The following is a 23699-nucleotide window of genomic DNA, read 5'->3' on the forward strand; positions in this document are numbered from 1 at the left end:
CAGTGTTCTGGTACCACCAACACCTAAGGCCCAATTTTCCGCAGAGTATATAGGCCAAGTCGTATAGTATATACAGGCGGTCCCCTATTTTTAAATATCCAACTTACAAATGACTATATGTATTTGTATTTGTGTGACTCCTACTTACAAACGGAGGGAGACAAGGGAAATTCTCTCCTGTAAGAGTTAATATGGGAAAAGGTGTCTCCACTGATGCTTTATCACCAATCCTTGTTTCCCTAATAACCCCAAATTTTTAAAATCCAATTGTCATTGGGACAGAAAGTGAGGTGAAATCTTCTGAACAGGGGCACAGACAGTAAAACAAATGTTACAGGGGTGATAACCCTTCCCTATGTTATCCAAAAAGCTTAAAAATAGATGTTTTGGCTGGAGCTACACCTAAAAAATGTACCTGTTCCAAATTACAAACAGATTCAACTTACAAACAGATTCAACTTAAGAACAAACCTACAGTCCCTATCTTGTTTGTAACCCGGGGACTGCTTGTATACTGCTGTTCAGAGTATAAAGGGCCTGGGGTTCCCCTTAATATCCATACCAGACCCAAAGGGCCTGGTAATGGGCTGGGGGGGGACCCATGCCGTTTTTCTCAATGATTTTAATCTATATTGCCAGGACCCGACAATATATTACAGCCGCAAGCAGTTTTAAATGACTTTTATTACTTTAGAAATGTCATTTTGCTGCAGGGACTGTTCTAAACATGGGAAAAATGCGCCACTTTACAGGCATACTATAGTCACCCTCCCAGGCACAATATTTAACCGCTTGCCACCCGCCGGCTGTCATATGACGGTCAGGCGGCGCGGCTCTCGTTCTGGCCTTCCCAGCCCACCAGGGGGCGCGCGCGCCGCCGGCGGCAATCGCGCGCGCCCACGGTGTCACTGGGCACCCAATGCGCGTGGCCAACCGCGATTGCCCGGTAACAGGGCAGGACCGTGGATCTGTGTGTGTAAACACACAGATCCACGTCCTGTCAGAGGAGAGGAGACCGATGTGTGTTCTCAGTATAGAGCAACACCGATCGGTCTCCTCCCCTTGTGAGTCCCCTCCCCCTTCAGTTAGAAACACTCCCTAACAACATGATTAACCCCTCGATCACCCCCTAGTGTTAACCCCTTCCCTGCCAGTCACATTTATACAGTAATCAGTGCATTTTTATAGCACGGATCGCTGTATGAATGTGAATGGTCCCAAAATAGTGTCAAAAGTGTCCGAAGTGTCCGCATTCACGATAAAAATCGCAGATCGCCGCCGTTACTAGTAAAAAAAGAAAAATAACAATAAAAATGCTATAAATCTATCCCCTATTTTGTAGACGCTGTAACTTTTGCGCAAACCAATCAATATACGTTTATTGCGATTTTTTTATTTTTTTATTTTTTTACCAAAAATATGTAGAAGAATACGTATCGGCCTAAACTGAGGAAAACATTTGTTTAAAAAAAAAAAAATTGGATATTTATTATAGCAAAAAGTAAAAAATAATGCTTTTTTTTCAAACTTGTCACTCTTCTTTTGTTTATAGCGCAAAAAATAAAAACCGCAGAGGTGATCAAATACCACCAAAAGAAAGCTCTATTTGTGGGGAAAAAATAATAAAAATTTCATTTGGGTACAGTGTTGCATGACCACGCAATTGTCATTCAAAATGTGACAGCGCTGAAAGCTGAAAAATGGCTTGGGCAGGAAGGGGGTGAAATTGCACTGTATTGAGATGGTTAAAGGAATATTTTACTTTTATTGTTTCACTTTAAGCATTATTAAAATCACTGCTCCCGAAAAAACAGCCGTTTTTAAAACTTTTTTTTGCTTTGATACATGTCCCCTGGGGCAGGACCCTGGGTCCTCAAACACTTTTTTATGACAATAACTTGCATATTAGCTTTTAAAGTTAGCACTTTTGATTTTTCACGTTCGGGTCTCATAGACTTTAATGGTGTTCATGTGTTTGCACAAAATTTTGTCAGTTCGCATGTTCTGCCGCAAACCGAACTGGGGGGTGTTCGGCTCATCCCTAGTCTCTATACCTAAACCCTATTGACCATCTGTGGGGCACCCTCAAACTAAAGGTGGAGGAGTGCAAGGTCTCTAACTTCCACCAGCTCTGTGATGTTGTCATGGAGGAGTGGAAGAGAACAACAGTGGTAACTTGTGAAGCTCTGGTGAACTCCATGAGCTCCATGAGGGTTAAGGCAGTGCTGGAAAATAATGGTGGCCACACAAAATATTGCCATTTGGGCCCAATTTGGACATTTTTACTTAGGGGTGTACTCACTTTTGTTGCCAGCGGTTTAGACATTAATGGCTGTGTTTTGAGTTATTTTGAGGGGACAGCAAAATTACATTGTTATACAAGCTGTACTCTCACTACTTTACATTGTAACAAAGTGTAATTTCTTCAGTGTTGTCACATGAAAAGATATAATAAAATATTTACAAAAATGTGAGGGGTGCACTCACTTTTGTGAGATACTGTATTTGGGAATGCGGGTCTGGGCAATACCAATCTGCAAAGTGGGCGTAATGGGCTGTCCTCCCATATTTAGATGAGGATCTGGGCAGGACAAACCAGATAATGGGCTGATTAGATTAGATTAATCATACGCAGGATGACACAAATATGGATAAAATATACAACAAATAATATATAACCTATGAAGTAAAATTAACGTATCCCAAACACTGTGCAAGTGCTCAATTACTATATATATACTGTCCAAGATAAAGTGCAAGTGTTCAGTGTATTTGTACACAATCCTCAATGGTGTTTTGAAAGAAACAGTAATGGTAGTCCATAATAGCAGTGAAGATATAGGTGAAAAATTGTGTCTTCATGCAGTGTGCACTCTCCCCCACCAGGTGTACCCTCGCCTTAAGGGCTTTAAAATTAAGCCTATAGTTAGTGGCAACAGCTTAGACGATCATCCTGTATATTCCTCATCCATACAGTGGCTGATTAACCTAAAACAAAGATCCCATATTCCTTCCACCTCCTGGTAAATACGCTGATCAACAAAGCAACAACTTCCTCCTGGTCTTTCAGTAACCACCTCATATGCATACAAGGAATAACAGGCGTGCAATAGTGTAATTCTGTTTTAAAAAGAATTTAATATCAATTTAAGCTCATATATTTACACTCACATTTTAATATAATAAAAAACGCATTCAAAGTGTGCTGATGTGTTGGGGTGGGGGTGGGGGGGGATCGTCACCTGTATTCCGGATCTGCAGCCCCAGTGTACAGCCTTTCCCCTGTCCTGTATCTCCACAGCACTTCCTACTACCTTCTGTGTCAGCCAGTCAAGCTCCTCCTACCGGTTTTGTCACACCTCGTGACTTCCAGAGGAGCAACTGTCATCTCTGTCCCATAGATGGCTCCTCCTCTGACCCGCTGTTGACTCACCAGCAGTCTCATTCACTTTAATGGGACAGCTGGTGTAGTGGCAGTGACACAACAAGGTGAGGCAGCAGGTGAGTGGATGCCCGCTAACTGGCACTGCCATGATGGATCTGAAATGACAGGTGCTCTTTAAATGTAAGGACTTATTTTTGCTGGTAGCTAGAATATTTAATATTTGCAAACAAAATTAAGGTTTCCTATTTAGAATAACAGGCTGTCAGGTTAGTAAAACAACGATATCAGAACCGATTTTAGGTTAATCACACATAGTTGGAGAACTACTCAAATTCTTTTATTCAATTAAAACAATAACATTATATTACCTGCTTTACCAATAGGTAGAGGAACTTCATTAAAATATTCCCAAACTGGGTCTCTTTTACGGCCTGCTGCCATTTTGCTGCTCAAGGGAGGAATAAAGCAATTCAAGCTATGTGCAGAAAGAGCACAAGATTTATAAGCTGCTTAGAAGTTTTCACTATCATTTTTACTGCTTGCCCTTCCTCCTCACGTACTGCTTAATTTTTATCATGGCATCTCGTGCACAGCATGTGTACAGCCCTAAGCAGCTGAATGGCATCTTCAGGTGGGCAGCGGGGGGGGGGGGGGGGGGGGGTTAAGACCATGGCTAAACAGTCTGCTTTTACCATGCCTTGGCTGTCCATGTATACAAGCCCTTAGGAATAGGATGGTATAATATACCACCATATTTCCTTCAGGTAATGCAAACACAAGCTGTACATATTTACTGTATATGGCCATATAAAAATTTTAAGAGACCAGAAAATGAATTTCAACAAATAACTTCCCATAAGATTATATGTGCATTTAATGTATTTTCTGCATGTAATTTATCTGTAAAAGCCTCTCTTGTGTGGACATGCAAAAGCCCTGAAACTGCTGATGGGTGCTGTCATCTTGGACAGCTATATAATAGGTTATATAAGCGGATAAAGGGAGAGGTGGGGGAGCTGGGCCAGCACAAAAAGTAATAATATATATATATATATATTTACTTAGTGCGCCATAAAAAAAAAACAAATTCAACAAATAGAACAAAAACGCATAGCTGTAGCTAACACAAAATGTGTTCCCACACCAGAATAAGTAATATTGAAAAAGTGTTGCACTGCTTAAGACAACATAGATATGTGTAATAAACACTCAAACAATAGGATGAAAGTGTTACACTACTCAAAACAACTTAAAAACGTATATATAATCACCTAACATAAAAAACAACGACACGTGTGGTTACAGTTGATAGTAAAAAACCATAAACTGTGATGTTAATCTCTGGAAGTGGAGCACTGCTACGGTATATATGATATATGATATATATATATATATATATATATATATATATATATATATATAGCGATTGCCATCACAGTTTATGTTTTTATCTTATCACATGTAATCACATATGGAGAGTTTTTATTTTATTTTAAGTGATTATATATATATTTTTATGTTTGTAGTGTAACAATTTCATCATATTGTTTATGAGTGTTTATTACACATATCTACTGTAAGTTGTCTTGAGCAGCACAACACTTTAAAAAAATTACAAACAATAATAAGACACTCCCAAAGAGTTAAAGGGCTATGACATGTAAGAAAGGAGGACTCTGTACTAGGAAATCAGCTCTTCCTGAAGTAGTCACGTTTTCTAGCAAGTTGAAAGGCACATTGCAAATGAATACAAATCAGTTATGGAAAGAAAAGAAAATGCTGTAAGTAAGCATTTAAAAATATATATATATATATCTATATATCTATATCTATATCTATATATAGATATAGATATAGATATAGATATAGATATATATATCCATATCTATATCTATATCTGTCTGTCTGTCTGTCTGTCTGTCTATCTATATATATATCTATATCTATATATACAGTGGGGATGGAAAGTATTCAGACCCCCTTAAATTTTTCACTCTTTGTTATATTGCAGCCATTTGCTAAAATCATTAAAGTTCATTTTTTTTCCTCATTAATGTACACACAGAGCACCCGATATTGACAGAAAAACACAGAATTGTTGACAATAAAAAAGAAAAACTGAAATACCACATGGTCCTAAGTATTCAGACCTTTTGCTGTGACACTCATATATTTACCTCAGATGCTGTCCATTTCTTCTTATCATCCTTGAGATGGTTCTACACCTTCATTTGAGTCCAGCTGTGTTTGATTATAGTGATTGGACTTGATTAGGAAAGCCACACACCTGTCTATATAAGACCTTACAGCTCACAGTGCATGTCAGAGCAAATGAGAATCATGAGGTCAAAGGAACTGCCTGAAGAGCTCAGAGACAGAATTGTAGCAAGGCACAGATCTGGCCAAGGTTACAAAAAAAATTTCTGCTGCACTTAAGGTTCCTAAGAGCACAGTAGCCTCCATAATCCTTAAATGGAAGACGTTTGAGAAGACCAGAACCCTTCCTAGAGCTAGCCGTCCGGCCAAACTGAGCTATCGGGGGAGAAGAGCCTTGGTAAGAGAGGTAAAGAAGAACCCAAAGATCACTGTGGCTGAGCTCCAGAGATGCAGTCGGGAGATGGGAGAAAGTGTTAGGAAGTCAACCATCACTGCAGCCCCCCACCAGTCGGGGCTTTATGGTAGAGTGGCCCAACGGAAGCCTCTCCTCAGTGCAAGACATATGAAAGCCTGCATGGAGTTTACTAAAGATCACCTGAAGGACTCCAAGATGGTGAGAAATAAGATTCTCTGGTCTGATGAGACCAAGATAGAACTTTTTGGCCTTAATTCTAAGCGGTATTTGTGGAGAAAAACAGGCACTGCTCATCAATACCTGTCCAATACAGTCCCAACAGTGAAGCATGGTGGTGGCAGCATCATGCTATGGAGGTGTTTTTCAGCTGCAGAGACAGGAAGACTGGTTGCAATCAAGGGAAAGATGAATGCGGCCAAGTACAGGGATATCCTGGACAAAAACCTTCTCCAGAGTGCTCAGGACCTCAGACTGAAACCGAAGGTTTACCTTCCAACAAGACAATGACCCTAAGCACACAGCTAAAATAATGAAGGAGTGGCTTCACAACAACTCCGTGACTGTTCTTGAATGGCCCAGCTAGAACCCTGACTTAAACCCAATTGATGTCTGGAGAGACCTAAAAAGGGCTGTCCACCAACGTTTACCATCCAACCTGACAGAACTGGAGAGGATCTGCAAGGAGGAATGCCAGAGGACCCCCAAATCCAGGTGTGAAAAACTTGTATCTTTCCCAAAAAGACTCATGGCTGTATTAGATCAAAAGGGTGCTTCTACTAAATACTGAGCAAAGGGTCTGAATACTTAGGACCATGTGATATTTCAGTTTTTCTTTTTTAATTTCTTTCTTTCTGTCAATATGGGGTGCTGTGTGTACATTAATGAGGAAAAAAATGAACTTAAATGATTTTAGCAAATGGCTGCAATATAACAAAGAGTGAAAAATCTAAGGGGGGTCTGAATACTTTCAGTCCCCACTGTATATATATATATATATATATATATATATATATATATATATATAATATAAATTTTTTTTTTTTTTTTTTCTGTGGTTGTACCTCTGTACCTCCAACTTTTAAGTGATGTGAGGAGGAAACAGTAGTAACCTAGTCTTGACAAAGGAGGCGCTATCCCTGAAATGTGTTTCTTTGGTTACTACTGATGTCATCCCTTTATGACAGTGGTTCTCAACTCCAGTCCTCAGGACCCACCAACAGGCCAGATTATAAGTATTACCTTGGGGGAGATGCAGACTAGAATACTGCAATCACTGAGCAGCAAATGATATCACCTGTGATGTATTTCAGTTATCTTGCAAACCTGGCCTGTTAGTGGGTCCTGAGGACCGGAGTTGAGAACCACTGCTTTATGAGCTGTCTTCCTGCAGAGATGCTGCTTGTCTGACACCATTTCACGTCTGAGACCAATGTAGAGCACCAACATGACACTCCATGCAGCACAGATGTGTTTGGGAGAGTCAGTAGGGTAACCCGCAAGCTGTTACCTTGACTGAGTTTTGCAGTGTGCTGTGGGAACTATAGTTGATCCCAACATTTGAATGATTTTCAGTGGGTTTTTTTAGCGGTGTAGATTCCCAAAAGTCTTCTGAGAGAAAAGGACCAAAGACAGCTCCAAATATTGTTTCTGCCTTATTTTGGCATCTGCTGTCCCCTGAACGGCCTTAGCTTTATTGCCAGTCCCACCAGGTCCTCCCTTCTATCTTAGCATCCCTGGCAGAATTTTGAAAGGTTCAGAGTGTTTTTGGCCTAATCATCTCCCCAGGAAGAGTTGCCAGAAGCTTCCCAAATCATTCTGCACCATTTTTACATCATTACGGCTCTGTAATACATACTTTTTTGGAGTTTTTAGAATTTTTTATTTTTTTTGTCCATTTTTATATCCAACTGCACTTCCAGTTGAAAAAAAAAAAAAAATCTGAATTTGGCTTGTTCGCAAGTTCTGTAAAAAAATAAAAAAATAAAAAAGAAAAGGTCAACTTCGCCCACTGGGCAATCCTGCATGTCAGAATTGAAACAATATTGCTAGCAGTCCATGCTTGTCCTCTTCCTCTGCTACTGTGGGATAATGTTAAGGAAAAATTGTTTTGTTTCAGCAAAGAACATTTGTGTTGAATTATACGAGTTATAAACCTTGTTCTAGTGGTGATGAGGATTAATAGCAGTTTCATCTTAATTGCAATTTGGATTGGACTCAGGGTGGAGCTGAATGTATTGAAGGTATCACTACTATATGATGATTAATTGATTCATTGTTCTGTTTATATTGCTGACTCATATTTATTGATGCATATAAAAAAGTGCTAGCACTAATCTTTTGCATGCCAAGGTAGACAACCCGGGGAGATGATCTACCTGAACAACATGGGAGATACCAAAGATCATGTGCAGCATGCCTTTTTAAGGAGCTAACCTAGCAAGGCCCTATAATGTAAGGAAGGTTGAAAGAGTTCAGGGGTCATTAGTAAGTAAGGCAAAGTTCAGGTGTTATTAGTATATAACGCATGGTTCAGAGGTCAGTATTAAGTAACACAGAGTGCAGGGGTCAGTAGTATGTTATGTAGAGTGCAGAGGTCAGGGGTAACTCAAAGGTCATTAGTATGTAACCTAGAGTGAAAAGGTCAGATGTAATTAATGCAGAGTTCTGATGTCAGTAGCATAATGCAGAGCGTGGTGGTCAGGAGAAATTATTGTGGATTGCCAGGGTCAGTAGGACTTATTGAACAGTTCAAAGGTCAAGAGAAATTAACACACAGTAGTCAGTAACAGAGTTCAGGGGTCATTAGTAAATAATGCAGCATTCTGAGGTCAGTAGTATGTAACGCAGAGTGCAGGGGTCAGGAGTAAATAACACATCATGCAAAGGTCAGGAGTAAAAACAAAATTGCCTTGGGGTAGCCAAACCAAACCTCAGATACAAAAAAATCTTAACAAACAATAAACAAACAAATGTTACCGCCCCCACAGCTGTCATGTGTTCCCACACCACAAAAAAGTAAACACAATTTAAAGTGCAGTGCAACAACATAAACAACTTAAATGACATGTGCAATGAAACAAAAAAAAATTACACTATAAATAAAACAAACATCATAAAGTGAAGTCCATATATTAATGACTCCTTGCTATTCATATCTAATATCTCATATCAAATCTTTCAAATGTGATCCACAATCTATTGCAGTGGCCACCACCTGTCACTTCAGACTCTTACCTTACAGTTTAACCCACACTCAGGTAAGGCCATAAGTGCTTTCCCAGCCACACAAGCCAGGAAGAAAAAACAAACAAACTCTCATGGTGTAGTAAATAAATACCTAATTTAATAAACCCAAAAGATTAAAACTTCTCACAAAACAAGTGCACTGAAAAATCCAGTGCACAAGGTAAATCTCCTTTTTAAATATTAAAAACAGATTGGATACCATGTGTAAAGATGGCCGCTCCTGGACTTCCGGTCGTGATGACGTTATTAAACCTTGCCTCCTGACATGTTTCGTCATGTAACCTTGTAACTTCCTCATTGGAAAAAGCCTTTTTCCTGTGAGGAAGTCACAAGGTCATGGGACAACACATGTCAGGAAGCGGAGTTTAATGATGTTATCACGACCAGAAGTCCAGGAGCGGCTACCTTCACATGTGGTATCCATAGAAATTTATCCTTACAGTGCAGTTCCACTCAAAAGTGGAACTTCCGCTCATTTGTCTCCTCTCCCCCTCCGGTGCCACAATTGGCACCTTTCGGGGTGGACAGGATACCTCTCTTTGACAGGTATCCTGTTCCCACTTCTGGGAGTCCGTGCCGCAGCCCATGACTTCACCGTGGGGCTCCCTCCCCCTCCCTTCCCCCCTCCCTTCTCCTCCCCCTGTCGCCATGCCAGTAGGAGAGTAGAGTGGGGTCTCGCGCATGCGCAGTAGGGTTCCCAGCGTGAAGCCGTAAGGCTACACTGTTGGGTTCCTTTACCTGCAATGGCGGTGGCAGCATCCAACAGCTAATGGAAACATCAGCTGCAGTGCCAACATCGATGGACTCCAGGACAGGTAAGTGTCCTATTATTAAAAGCCAGCAGCTGCAGAATGTGTAGCTGCTGGCTTTTCTTTTTTTTTTTTTTTTTTTGGGGCAGACCTCCGCTTTAAAGGGGCCATCTGTTTTTAATATTTAGCCTGTTGATGCCAATGGGATGCACAGGTGGGCCTTGGAGCCGAACAGCCTCATAATTGCATGCAACATTGCAAAACCAGCTGTGCCGAAAGCAAGTGCACTGTGCGCTCCTGGCACAGTAATGGGCGGCTAACAGATCTGATCAAGTCACCACTGTGACCGCTAATCACGGTGGTCACATGATCATAGGCCCCACCTCCCTGCACCTGAAAAACCCTTATAGGGCTGGGAGGCGCTGGCGCCAAAGGGTAAAAAAGGCGATTCATCTTGTGCAGTGGATTTTTTGGGCTTATTAAATGATGAGGTGTTTATTTACTACACCAGAAGAGTTTTTTGTTTTTTCTTCCTGGCTTGATGTGCTTTATATCTTGAATCTGACCATGAATGGATGGGCTATCTGCGGCTTCTGAAGGATTGCTGCAGATTTTTAACCCAGTGTGGCTGGAAAAATGCTTATAACCCCTGAGTGTGGGTCAAAACTGTGAGGTAAGAGGCTGAAGTGACAGGTGATGGGCACTGCGGTGGGGAACAGACTGCAATATATTGTGGATCACATATGAAAGATGTATATGAATAGCAAGAAGTCAGAAACATGAAATACATTTGATGAAAAACTTTTTGAGATTAATATATGGACTTCACTTTATGATTATTGTTTCATTGAACATTTCATGTAAGTTGTTTATTTTGTTGCACTGCACTTTTTTTCTAAAGGTCTGTACTATTTTTACTAAAGGTCAGGAGTAACTACAACACACATCTCCTCCCATAAGCAAGAATCCTCACCTTCTAGTAAATACATCTATCCCCCTCCCTCAATAAAGTTCTCTCACCAGGCCTCAGATGCAGCGGCGCTCGGTAGAGGAGGTGGGGGGAGTCCTCCATGTCTTTCCTCAGGTGTGTCATATGACATGTCCGAGTCAGTGATAATCTGGGGACTTCCTTTACATTGCAGTGCTCTTCTGACATCTGAGAGATGGCACGGCGGGGTCACAAGCTGGCGACATGTCAAGAGCTGGCAGCATAGTGAGATCAGGAGCTGGCGACATGGTGGGGTCATTCGAAATCTACCAGTCACATACCAGGGATTGACAGGTAGATCATGATTGATGGGTTGTCATCCCCGATTTATATAAGATCCCATTCATAATTTTCACAGCCATAGTGGTGCATTAACATTCGCAGCTCATTTATTATAAGTCAATCTGGCATACTCTATGTAGGATTGTTGGTGAGTGCCTGATTGGCATCCTGGGCAGACCACACATGCAACGATGGGGCCATGGTGTATGTTGGTGCTCTGTGTTCGCTATTTCTCTATTCTGTACATTTCTGTGTTGGCAGAGGGAAGTCAAGGTAACATGCAAACAATACGCACATTGTATATGGTTAGAACATTCTCAGAATTGGTTTATGGTGCAGATAAAGCTTATCTCTACTTTCACTGAATCAATGCTATAATCTGCACGTGAATGCTTCCAGGTATCAGCTGTCATTAGTGTGTCACTTCATTCAACTCAGCAAATGCCTTTCTGGGATATACAGTATATGAACTGGATGACTGTGGAACCCCTTTTTATGTTGGAGATCTATAGGTGAGGTGAAGGAGGGAGCCTCACCCATCCTTAGAGACCTGGCCACTCTCATAACATCGTCTCCAGAGCTCCACACAGCTGCCCAGGCTATGTTCAGTTGGCTCTTTGGATGGGGGCAGTGAGTGCTTGACAATCCACCCCATCCCTCTGCCAACATGGATGGGTTGGGTATTCACCCCGGGTTAAAAAGACCAACCCAAGAGGTCCCTCACATCCTCCCTCAAGAATACAATTCTCTCTAGTGCTTCATTCACACTAATGTGTTTTTTTTTATGCATTTTGCAGAAATCCAGGGAAATTTTTTAACATGGGTTCTTTTGGAACATGTTCACATCGATGCATTTTTGTGCCTCTGCATTTTTGGAAAGGGTCAGGGACTTTTTTCCCTCAAAATGCAGCGTTTTGCATGTCATAGACTTCAATGGACCCGCATCCAAAACGCAAGTACCACGATTTTGCCACGATTTGCGTTTTGTGTGGTTTTTTTTTTTTTTAGCTGTACATTCACTGTATATAACTGCTTGCTAAGGAGGGGGCCGGGAAGCCGCTTGCCGTGTCCTTAACAACCGATGAGTCATCAGCTGTCAGCGGGCTGCCCCGCTGAATGTAAAAAAAAGAATTGCCGGCAAGAAAAAAAATTGTGGAAAAAAAGGGCGTGGGAAAACCCCCCAGGTCCATACCAGGCCCTTGGGTCTAGTATGGATGTGGAGGGACCCCCCCACCACCACTGAAACATTTTTTTTAAATGGCGTGCCCCCCCCCGAAATCCATACCAGACCCTTATCCGAGCATGCAGCCGCCATACCAGGCCGCATGCCCTCAACATGGGGGGGTGCTTTGGGGCAGGGGGGCTCTGCACCCCCCCACCCCAAATTACCTTCCCCACATGTTGATGGGAACAAGGGCTTCTTCCCAACAACCCTTGCCCGGTGGTTGTTGGGGTCTGCGGGTGGGGGGCTTATCGGAATTTGGAAGCCCCCTTTAACAGGGGGGCCCCCAGATCCCAGCCTTCCCCCCCCATGTGAATGAGTATGGAGTACATTGTACCAGTGGAGTCGCTATGGGGGTGCGGGGGGGTGGACCACACCCGGGTGACACCTGCCAGAGGGGTGACACCAGGAAGCAGTTCTAGTGGGTGCCGTCGATGCACCCCCCCAATGGTAAAGCGATGACAGTGGGATATTTGGCAGAGAACTCGGCAGAGAACTGAGCAACGCTGTGACAGGGGGGAGGCGCGCTGCGGGCTGTCCATGTATCTCCCCCACTCACCCCCCACCTTTTCAGCCGAACAGGAGAAGACAGAGCGTCTCTAATCTGGTTTGCGGCAATGTCGCCCAGATTCCTGCCTGCACTGCTTCCCTCCCCATTGTCCACAGCAGTGGGCCAATCAGAAGACACTGGGGGAGCATTATGGGAGATGTAGTCCTGGAAGATTGACAGTGTTCTGCTGAACACTCCAATTAAGCAGCCACAGTGTTTTCTACAGTCAGCAGGCTACAGCCCCCAGCATGCATGCACTCTGCTGGGGGGAGGAGAGAGCCTGGAACCCGAGAAAAAGCCAAGAAAATGAGTGCTACAGGAAAAGAGAAAAAAGAGAGGACTGTGCTGGGGGGAAGCCAGAGAGGGAGCCACTCTGTACCCACACCACTGTACCCGCACCACCAGAGAAGGAGCCACGCTCTGTACCCACACCACTGTACTCGCACCACTGTACCCGCACCACTAGTGAGGGAGCCACGCTCTCTACCCACACCACTGTACCCGCACCACCAGAGAGGGAGCCACACTGTACCCACACCACCAGAGATGGAACCACACTGTACCCGCACCACCAGAGAGGGAGCCACGCTGTTCCCGTACCACCAGAGGAAAAAATACTAAGCCGCTGCCAGGGTAGAGATGTGCTACACTACTGACCATAGCAACCCAGTGAGCGAACATCCAGCCAGAGGGATCACTGCTGGGGTTTCGCTGGGACTGGTAAGAGGGCCTGTTGGCCATTATCCATTACTGTTCCTAGGGACTGAGCCATTAGGAAGTGTCTAACCTGCTATCCTGTAGGCCTTATTGACCGTCATTACGAGCTCCAAAGCTGGGCCTCTGGCCCAAAAATAGGGGGTGGGGGGTGACACCAATTTTTACTGCACCAGGTGACACCAACCCTAGTGACGCCACTGCATTGTACCCCTACCCATTCACCACAAAAAAAATACAGTAGACAGTTTTTGACAAGTCTTTTATTAAAACTATCTTCTTCCCCGCTTCTTCCCCCGGTCTTCCTCCACCTTCTCCCGCATCTTCCTCCTCCGGGCTTCTCCTTTTCCCGTTTCTTCTTCCGCTCGTCTTCTTTTTCCTGTCTTCTTTGTCCGGTATTCTTCTTTCACTGCCGCCGCTCCCGCCGCCGACCCTCCTCCGATGCTGCGTCCTGCTGATCTGTTGACGCCGATGTCAAGCAAAGAAGACAGGAGAAAGAAGACAGGAGAAAGAAGAAGAGCGGAAGAAGAAGCAGGAGAAGCCTGGAGGAGGAAGATGCGGGAAAAGATGGAGGAAGACCGTAGGAAGAAGCGGGAAGGAAGATATTTTTAATAAAAGGCTTGTCAAAAACTGTCTACTGTATTTTTTCACACTACACTACACTACTTTTTTGGTGAATGGGTCGGGGTACAATTTACCCATACTCATTCACATGGGGAGGGAGGCCAGGATCTGGGGGCCCCCTTAAAGGGGGCTTCCAGATTCCAATAAGCCCCCGCCCTCAGACCCCGACAACCACCGGTAAGGGTTTTCGGGAAGAGGTCTTTGTCCCCATCAACATGGGGGCAAGGTGCTTTGGGGTGGGGGGCTCTATGCCCCCCACCCCAAAGCACTCACCCCCCCATGTTGAGGGCATGCGGCCTGGTATGGTGCAGGAGCGGGGGGCTCGCTCGTCCCCTCCCTTTCTTGACCTTTCCTGACCCGCCGGGCTGTATGCTCGGATAAGGGTTTGTTATAGATTTTGGGGGGGGGGCCCACGCCATTAAAAAAAAAAAATTGGCGTGGGGGGGGGTATTCCCCTCCAAATCCATACTAGACCCAAGGGCCTGGTATGGACCCAACGCTGTGGTTTTTTTTTTTACAATTTTTTTCTAGCCGGCAATTTTATTTTTTTTACATTCAGCGGGGAAGCCCGCTGACAGCTACCAGCTATATACAGTGTACAAAAAAAAAATGCAAGTCGCAGCAAAATCGCAGTAAAAATGTGTCCAAAGTGTCCAAAAACATGAAAAGCACTGCAGAAATGCTCAAAAGCAACATGGATAGATGTGAATCGAGCCTGAGACCTTCTCAGGGCCCTGAACCATATTTTCCCCTTTGTGGGTGGCTACACTTAGGAGCTTCCTTATGTCCAGGGCCAGGCCAATAGGAGAAACTCCCACCTCAGGTTTTGTGATAGTAAAGGGGGTGTCGAAGTTGTGCTGCTAGTCTCTTCTGCCACTGTCTTGCTCCTGATATACAGAGCGAAGCGGACCGGCTATAAAATATGACAAGGGAGCTCCACTGTTAAAGCCACCTCTGAGTGTAATCTGCTTGGCTGTGTGACAGTTGCAGCCTTCATTCATGAATTCACCTTGTGTTTAAATTGTCAAAAAAAATCTTGTAGCACAAATATATTAATTAACCCTCCATTTTTTAAGATCGTATTTTAATCAAAATTTTAAGGGTCCATGCACACTGGCTTAAAAAAACAAACGCTGCTCCTAGAGGAGTTTAGCATTTTACCTGTAGAAGCAACTAATGTTATCCTATGTGTCCATGCACATCAGGTCATCTGGGGCATGTTTTAAGCTCAGCATTTAGAGGCAGAAAAAAAGCCCTTCCAGGTTGCATTTTTGAGTGCAGATTTCTGGCAGAGAAAAATGCTAAACGCTCCTTGTGAGCACTTGTGCTTTTTCTAACCCAGTGTGCCTTAGACTTCATGTACACTGCAGCTTCTAAACTTGAGTTTAGGACCTTTTGGCGTTTTTTTGCCAAAGCTCCTAAACTCGACTCCATAAAAGCCTATGTGTCCATGTACACATGGGCTTTTAGCAGTGTTAAGGAGCTGCTGCAGTTAAGGGAGGTGCACCATCCCTCTCCCGAACCTCGGAAGAACCGTGTTTAAGATAGGAATGTTTTGACTGTGATTTTGACGCGTTTTGCATTTTCCCACGGTCAAGTGTACATGAAGCCTAAAGCTGAACTCCAGCCTTCCCTTTAATCTGGCACAGCTGTACAGGCTCTTCCCCTGCACTAAACATACTTACTCTGATTTCACTGCAAACTGTGAGCTTCTCATAATGCAAGTCAGATAGAGCTCATCTCATTTCCTGGGGGACATTTAGCATCACCTAGCTCTTTCCTCCCCAGCCTGACTGTCCCTGGCTCTCCTTTTTCATTCATTGGATTTCAGATATTTCATTATTGGAGGCTCAGCATCACATGTTGGCATTACCTAGGGTGGTCCGTTTGCAAATGCAACATGCTTAGTATTTCCCAGTGACTTAACTAGTACTTCTAAAGAGGAAGCAAAGCTCATTCTGCAATGCTTCAAGTTACTCAGGTTCACATTTCATTGGATTGTGTTCATTCAGCCTTGCGGACAGTCAATCTACAAAGCGCTAATGCTGTGGCTTAGCCATGGCAGTAAATCTATGTGGGTCTTTCTATATGGGTGCATTATCAAGATTGCAACTGATATACTTTAAAGCCATTTTCAGCCCTTTTAACAGGAACAATATCATCATCATCTGCTGAAAATACCAGGGTTGGAATGAGCTGAACCAAAGCAAAAAAAGCAAAAAAATTTACATGGGGCAAGGTGCAGTAAATTTAAAAATGTTCAAAAGGCAACATTTAAAATTATTAATTTTTTTTTTAAACAAACCTGACCATGAATTGTCACACTAAGAAGGATTGGGGTCTGCTGTGTATTCTGGGGGCATCCCCGTTACATTATTTACAAAATAAAAGAAGGCTGCAAAGAGAAGAGTGAATTAACATTTATATTCCATATATTACTTTTGCTATAGACATGCCCCCTACCCTCCCCAAAATCAATATCAGACCCTTTGGATGTGGTATGGATTTGAAGGGGGAACTCCATGCAAAAAAATGACATGGGGTCCTTTCCCCAGTCTATACCAGACCCATATGCCAGGTATATTATACAGCAGTGACATCACCCCTCTCCGCATAGAAGTTACAGTATATTATACAGGAGTGACTTCACTGCTCTCCAAACATAAGATATATAGTAGTGACATCACCTATTATACAGGAGTAACATCACTGCTCGCCAGATATAAGTTATCATATATTATTATATTATTATATATTATATTATATATTGCAGAATTACCCCTATTGGGCTCAGTTTAATATTTCACTAATATTCTTATTACTTTAGCAATATATTTAGCTAAAATATTTGCTTTAAAACTGTATCAGAAACATTTTATGGAGTCCCAGCTTGTTTTTCATGTCTCATTTGGCACAATGTGATAATATAACATTCCATTGTCCCAGTAGAGGTGCAGACAGGTCCTCTTTGTATGCTCTTTCTCATACACTGAGGTTGTCAGTAGAGGGCGACACTTTCCTGTTCAATGTTCACATCTGATGGAGAAGCTGCATTGCAGGTATAAGAGATCAAAACATGAAGAGCGGATTAAAGTTTATATAACTCAGAGCTGGGAACAGGATGTTCATTGTGAAATGCTGATCTGTATCATCTAATTACAGAACCTCAGAGGGAGCCCTCCAAATGTCCCTCTAAATATTACAGTATGGGGGGGACCATGAGTCAGAGGACTGCCAATACCTGGAGCACTTCCATTACAAATAGGGATGAGCCGAACACCCCCCCGGCTCGGTTCACGGCAGAACATGCGAACAGACCGAAAGTTTGCGTGAACATTCGAACACCGTTAAAGTCTATGGGACCCGAACGTGAAAAATCAAAAGTGCGAATTTTAAAGGCTAATATGCAAGTTATTTCCTAAAAAGTGTTTGGGGACCCGGGTCCTGCCCCAGGGGACATGTATCAATGCAAAAAAAAATTTTAAAAACTACAATTTTTTCGGGAACAGTGATTTTAATAATGCCTAAAGTGAAAAAATAAAAGTGAAATAATACTTTAAATATCGTACCTGGGTGGTGTCTATAGTATGCCTGTAAAGTGGCGCGTTTTTCCCGTGTTTAGAACAGTCCCTGCACAAAATGACATTTCTAAAGGAATAAAAGTCATTTAAAACTGCTTGCGGCTGTAATGTAAAGTCGGGCAATATGGATGAAAATTATTGAGAAAAACGGCATGGGTACCCCCCCCCCCCCCAGCCCATTACCAGGCCCTTTGGGTCTTGTATGGATATTAAGGGGAACCCCGCACCCAAATTAAAAAAAGAAAAGGCGTGGGGCCCCCAGGTCCTATATACTCTGAACAGCAGTATACAGACGGTCCAAACAAGACAGGGACTGTAGGTTTGTTCTTAAGTTGAATCTGTTTGTAATTTAGAACAGGTATATTTTGTAAGTGTAGCTCCAGCCAAAAAATAAATTTTTAAGCTTTTTTGATAACATAGGGAAGAGTTATCATCACCCCTGTAACATTTTGCTGTCTGTTCCCCTGTTCAGAAGATTTCACCTCACTTTCTGTCCCAATGACAACTGGATTTTGAAAAATTGGGTTTATTAGGGAAACAAGTATTGGTGCTAAAGCATTAGTGGAGAAACCTTTTTCCCATATTAACTCTTACAGGAGAGAATTTCCCTTCCTATGGGTAGATTTCCTCTCACTTCCTGTTGTCTCTAGGAGTCGTTTGTAAGTCGGATGTTTGAAAGTAGGGGACCGCCTGTATATACTATACGGCCTGCCCTATACACTCTACAGGGGCAGAAAAATTGGGCCTTTGGTAGTAGTGTGGTGGTGGTGCCACAATACTGTAAGCCCTCACAGTTACTCTTGGTGGGTGCAGGAACGGGCCCTGCTGTGAAATATTAGATGAAAAATTGTAATTACACGCCCCTGTTAAACAGAGGCAGAAAAATTGGGTCTTAGGCAGTGGTGGAGGTGCCACAACACTGTAACCCCTCACAAATTCTGTTGTTGAGCACAGGAATGAGCCCTGCTGTGAAATATTAGAGCAAATATTGTAATTACATGCCCCTGTTAAACAGGGGCAAAAAAATTGGGCCTTAGGCGGTGGTGGTGGTGGCACAACACTGTAAAGCCTCACAGATACTCTTGTTGAGCGCAGGAAGGGGCCCTGCTGGGAAATATTACAGCAAATATTGTAATTACATGCCCCTGTTAAACAGGGCAGAAAAATTGGGCCTTAGGCACTGGTGGTGGTGCCACAACACTGCAACCCCTCACAGATACTCTAGTTGAGCGCAGGAACGATCTAGTTGCCAGACAGTAATGATCCCTGTCCTTGATACCACGAATCCGAGAGTCCTTTCACAGGCTTTGCAGGATCAGGGAGACCATGCAGCGAAGGTTTGCTGAGGCATTCGATCCGGAGTCCTCTGGGTCACTAAGGAGGACATGATCCACAGCCACCTGCTCCCACATACGTACAAGTCCATGGGTTTCTGGGGACTGAAAACGATCCCTTGAAGACTGCTGCTGATGCTGAGTGCTAGGCTCCACCTCCATGCAGACGCAATCCTCATCCTCCTCCTCCTCTTCCTGTGTGATCGGCGGGCCCACAGGAATACTGTTTGGATAAAGGGGGCCTTGAGAGGTAAGGAAGTCCCTCTTCCCCCCCTTCCTCCCTCTGTTCTGCATCAAGTGCCCTGTCCATTATTCCATGAAGCGTGTGCTCCAACGGGAAGACAAGAGGGGCAGTATCACTGATGCATGCACTGGCACTGCTCACCATCCTCGTGGCCTCCTCAAATGGTGACAGGACAGTGCATGCATCCTTGATCAGTAGCCACTGGCGTGGCGAAAAAAAGTCAATCTCCCCTGACCCTGTTCTGGTGCCATACTCACACAGGTACTCATTGATGGCCCTCTGATGCGTGTGCAGCCGCTGCAGCATTGTCAATGTTAAGTTCCACCTGGTGGGCATGTCACAAATGAGGCGGTTCTTGGGCAGGTTGCATTCCTTTTAAAGGTCAGCCAGCCGAGCACTGGCATTATATGACCGACGGAAATGCCCACAGACTTTCCTGGCCTGCCTCAGGAGATCCTGTAAGCCCGGGTACCTGCACAAGAACCGCTGCAGCACCAAATTAAGGACGTGACCCAAACAGGGAACATGGGTCAAGTGTCCCTGTCGGAAGGCAGAGAGGAGGTTGGTGCCATTGTTGCAAACCACCATTCTTGGCTGACACTGGCATGGTGTTAACCACCTCTGAGTCTACCCCTGCAGAGCTGACAGAATCTCTGCCCCAGTGTGGCTCCTGTCCCCTAAGCAGACCAACTCAAACACCGCATGGCATCTTTTTGCCTGAGTGCTTGTGTAGCCCCTTGAATGCCTACAGAGCACCGCTGGTTCCGAGGACAAATCTGCAGAGGAAGAGGCCATAGAGGAAGAATAAGAGGAGGGGGTGGAGGAGAGAGGTGTGGCAGAATCACCACTACTAGCATTTTAGAGGCGTGGTGGCGGAACAAGCTCCAACAATACTGCACCCTGTCCTGCATTCTTCCCAGCTGCCAGCAGAGTTACACAGTGTGCCGTGAAAGAAAGGTAACGTCCCTGTCCATGCCTGCTGGACCATGAGTCAGCGGTAATATGCACCTTACCGCTGACTGCCCTGTCCAACGAGGCCAAGACATTGCCTTCCACATGCCGGTAGAGAGCCGGAATGGCCTTCCGTGAAAAGAAATGGTGTTTGGGAACCTGCCACTGAGGTACCGCACATTCCACAAGTTCACGAAAGGGGGCAGAGTTTACCAGCTGAAAAGGTAGCAGTTGGAGTGCTAGCAATTTAGCCAAGTTAGCATTCAGCCGCTAAGCATGTGGATGGCTGGGACCAAATTTCTTTTGACGGTTTAGCAACTGGGGTAGGGAAATGTGCCTGCTACAATCGGATGTTGATGTAGCGATAGCAGATTGCCCGCAAGTACTTGGCACACCTAATTCTACACCTTCATTCCTCTCCGTGCAGGTTTCCAAAAGGACTGAAGGTATAGTGGGGTTGGAGATCCCAGCTGATGAGGAGCAAGGAGAGGTCTGCCTTGTTCTTTGGTGTGGGTCTCTTAAGTACTGTTGCCAACGGACTGCACGGGAGGTCGACATATATCTGGTCAAGCATGTGGTGCCCAAGCGGCTGCTGTTTTGACCACACTTGATACACTTCAGACATATGTCCCCCCCCTTTCTCCCCCTTTTTCCTTTTCCAACCCCCCTTTCCCTTCTCTTCTTCTTTTACCCCCTTCCTTTTCCCCCCTCTCTTCCCCCTCCTTTCTTTTTTCCCTCCCCCCCTTTTCCTTCTTTCTTCCTTCCCCCCCTTCCCCTATAGTCCTCCCTTTTTCCCTCCCCAATCCCCCCACCCCCTTTCCTTCTCCCCCCCCACCCCTTTCCCTCCTCTTTTCTCTCCCCTCCTTTTCCCTTCTCCCTCCCCCTTTTCACCCTCCTTTCCCTTCCCCTCCCTTCCATTGTCTTTTCCCTCTCCATTCCACATTAACCCTTTCCGTATACGGCAGCTACAGATTTCACGGCCCCCATCTGGGCCCACCCAGACTTAATTTCCTCAGTACAGAGCAAAGTCCGTTCTCCTACACCTGGCTTGATTCTCCCAGTAGGTAACTATCCACCAGATGGCAGCCAAACAAATCAGCTTTGGACAACCGCCAATGCTCTTTTTCTATAAATATATTTCTTTGTGTGAATAATTATTTTTTAAGTATTTGTTGGATCGGTGCCCCATTGTGCTGAATTGGGGACCCCTAAAGTTGTACTTGAGTGTACCCACATCCCTAAGTGGATATACGCGCATATGACCTCCTATAACATAGAGGTCCACCTGATCCGGTAAGCGCATCTGTTTGTCTGTGGTGGAGGATATTGTCACCAATACACTACTGGAGAATTGATTTCCCTTTCCGTCACAACTGAACTTGCCTTTCTCCTTTTGGACGTCTGAGTCCTCATATTGTGGAATGGACTTTTTCCCTTATATTACTGCGCTGCACTAACTGCCTGAAATTATATTTGAAAACATACACCAGGAATGGCCTGCAGTCAGATATAGGCTTGGCTAGACTGGAATGCAGTGGATATATATATGTAGGAGACTGTATATATATTTTATGCACTGCAGCTCACTGAATCACCTTCCTGTACACCAGGAATGGCCTACAGTGAGATATAGCTGAACTGTATTATGCAGTGTATATATATATATATATATATATATATATATATATATATATATACGAGACTGACTGTGTGTGTGTGTATATATATATATATATATATATATATATATATATATATATATATATATACATATACCGTATTTTTCGGCATATAACACGCGCCCCAAGTTTAGGAGGGAATTATAAGGAAAAAAATGTTTTCAGGAAAAAAACTTACATTTAAATGTCCATCAATGCAGCCTTGCACAGCGTCCATCTGCATGCTTGTCCAGTGTCATTTGCAGCCTTGCAGTCATTTGCAGCCTTGCAGTCAGCAGCCTTGGTGTCATTTGCAGCCTTATCAGTGTCCATTTGCAGCCTTGCAGCTTTGTCAGTGCTGATCTGCAGCTTTCTGTGTCCATTTGCAGCCTTGCTCAGGCTGCAGTTAAACTGCAGTGACTTTTCATTGTCACTGCAGTTTGAAAATGGCGCCACCGGCGCCGAAATACACAGAGCCGGTCCTCGGCTCTTCTCGGCGGCTCTCGTTCACTTTCGGCTCCACTCGTAGTCCCGCCCTGGATGGGCGTGACTGTGAGCGGAGCTATCCGAACCTAGCTGAGTACACTCGGCTAGGTTCGGGCGGCGCTCGAGTGAAGCCGAAAGTGGCCGAGAAGAGCCGAGGACTGGCTCTGTGTATTTCGGCGCCGGCAGCACCATTTTCAAATCGCGGTCAGCGATTTTGAAGCTCAGTCAGCGGGGGATCGCAGGGGATCGGCGTGTAACACGCACCCGCAATTTTCCCCTGATTTTAAGGGGAAAAAAGTGCGTGTTGTACGCCGATAAATACGGTATATATTAAATACACTGAAGCTAACTGAATCACCTGCCTGCCTGAAGTATATTAAAAACAGTACTCCAGGAATGGACTGCAGTCAGATCTAGCTAAACTGGATACAGTGGATACATATACAGTATCTCACAAAAGTGAGTATACCCCTCACATTTTTGTAAATATTTTATTATGCCTTTTCATGTGACAACGCTGAAGAAATGACACTTTGCTACAATGTAAAGTAGTGAGTGTACAGCTTGTATAACAATGTAAATTTGCTGTCCCCTCAAAATAACTCAACACACAGCCGATAATGTCTAAACCACTGGCAGCAAAACAGAGTAGATCCCTAAAAATGTCAGAATTGGGCCCAATTAGCCATTTTCCCTCCCCGGTGTGATGTGACCCGTTAGTGTTACAAGGTCTCAGGTGTGAATGGGGAGCAGGTGTGTTAATTTTGGTGTTTTCGCTCCCACTCTCTCATACTGGTCACTGGAAGTTCAAAATAGCACCTCATGGCAAAAAAAGAATTGTTGCTCTACATAAAGATGGCCTAGGCTATAAGAAGATTACCAAGACCCTGAAAGTGAGCTGCAGCGTGGTGACCAAGAGCATACAGTGATTTAACAGGACAGGTTCCACTCAGAACAGGCCTTGTCATGGTCGACCAAAGAAGCTGAATGCATGTGCTCAGCGTCATATCCAGAGGTTGTCTTTGGGAAATAGATGTAGGAGTGCTGCCAGCATTGCTGCAGAGGTTGAAGGGGTGGGGGGTCAGCCTGTCAGTGCTCAGACCATACCCCACA

This window comes from Aquarana catesbeiana, linkage group LG03, assembly GCF_042186555.1.
Source record: "Aquarana catesbeiana isolate 2022-GZ linkage group LG03, ASM4218655v1, whole genome shotgun sequence".
NCBI lineage: Eukaryota > Metazoa > Chordata > Amphibia > Anura > Ranidae > Aquarana > Aquarana catesbeiana.